This window comes from Cynara cardunculus, unplaced genomic scaffold, assembly GCF_001531365.2.
Source record: "Cynara cardunculus var. scolymus isolate 2C unplaced genomic scaffold, CcrdV1 Un_Scaffold_4806, whole genome shotgun sequence".
NCBI classification, from domain to species: domain Eukaryota; kingdom Viridiplantae; phylum Streptophyta; class Magnoliopsida; order Asterales; family Asteraceae; genus Cynara; species Cynara cardunculus.
The window spans coordinates 11,113-13,185 of NW_020202079.1; positions in this window are offsets into that span (position 1 = coordinate 11,113).

Consider the following 2,073-nt stretch of genomic DNA (forward strand, 5'->3'; position numbering starts at 1 on the left):
ATTATTATCCTAGGCCTACCCCTCAAGATGTTTTACATGAAGAATTGGAAGAATTACCTAATACTAATTATCATGGTAAAAATATTTATGAATGGAATATTGATGGTCTTACTGAAAGACAAATTTATAATATGACACATAGAATGGTTATGTATAGCACTATTGCTAAAAATGCAGGAAATAATGATATTAATATTGCTCATATGCTAATAGCAGGTTTTACTGGCCAACTTAAAGGCTGGAGGGATAATTACTTATCTGAAAAAGATCAATTTAATATTATCAATGCTACTAAAATAATAGATGATCAACCGGTTTCTAATGCTGTTTATACTTTATTAATTAATATAATTGAACATTTTACAGGAAGATGGTCTGATAATTCTAAAAATATTCGTACCTTATTAAATGGTTTACAATGTAAAACATTAACATCATTTAGATGGTATAAAGATACATTCTTAAGTAGGGTTATGGAATTTAAAGACTGTAATTCTATTTATTGGAAGCAGAAATTTATAGATGGACTTCCTCATTTATTTGCAGAAAGAGTTAGGAAAACTCTTAGAGGTAATGATTCTCAAATTCCTTATGATAAACATTCTTTTGGTAGCCTAATAGGAAAATGTATACAAGAAGGTTTAGCTTTATGTAATGAACTTAAACTAAATCAACAAATAAAAATTCAAAGATTAAATGAAAGACAACAATTAGGTCAATTCTGTGATCAATTTGGAATAGAAGGAATTAAGACTTCTARATATAAGARAAAATTTAAAAAGGGAACTAAGAAACCCTTATCTGAAAATCAAAAACAATATAGGACTAAAAGAAAATTAACTAAAAAGAAATCTCCTACATGTTATAAATGTGGTAAAAAAGGTCATTATGCTAATAAATGTAAATCTGTTAAAAAATCTGATAAAGAAAAAGATAAGAAAATTGCAATAATAGAATCAACTAGTTCTTCAAATGAATCTGAAACTGAAGATGAATCTTCATCCATAGAAGAGATTGATACTTTTTCAACAGAAAATTTCTCTAAAGAAGAAAATTGTACCTGTAAAAATATAGGTGAATGTTCAGAAAATAAAATTGAAGATGAAGTATATATAATTCAATCACAATTTGATGATAATATGACTATTAATTAAGGATCCAGAATTAAGATCTCAAATAATAGATCAATTAGGAGAAGAAAAGAAAAAAGCTACCATAATTAATGAACCATACTCAATGAAAACTGTTAATAAAATGTTACAAGAAAGAAAACTACAACAACCAATTAAATCGGATTATGATCAAGAAATTAAGAATCTTAAATTAGAAATTTCTGATCTAAAATCTAGAGTTACTCAATTAGAAAATAATAATATAATAAATAATGCATCTTCATCTACATCATATAATAAAKATGATGAATTTTTACAAACATTAGAAGGATTTGAATCACATAAATGGTATACAAATATTAATCTTTTAATTGRAAATTCTTATAAAAAGCAATTTGTTGCTATGATTGATTGCGGAGCAGATAAAAATTGTATTCAAGAAGGATTAATACCAACTAAATATTGTCATAAGACTACTACTGTCTTAAGAACACTATCCCAACAAAAACTAGGGGTTAAATGTGAAATGATTGCAAAAATTTGTCAAAATGGTATATGTAATCCACAAAAATTTATAATGTTAAATGCAGAACATATGCCTGCAAATCAGTTAATTCTAGGAAATCCTTTCCTAAAAACTATTTATCCTATAGAACATATTAGTGAAATATGTATTATTGGAAATTATAAAAATAATAAAATTAAATTAGAATTTATTGAAAAACCACAATTATCATGGTTAAAAGAAATTGAAACAATGATTAATTTAAAACAAAATCAATTAAATTATATAAAAGAAAAAAAAATTAATATTAACAATTGAAGAACAATTAAATAATTCGAAATTACAGGATAAAATAAAACTATTACAAAATCAATTTACTTTAAATATATGCGCTGATCATCCTAATGCTTCTTTAGAGTGTTTAATAATAATAATAATAATAATAATCATCATCAT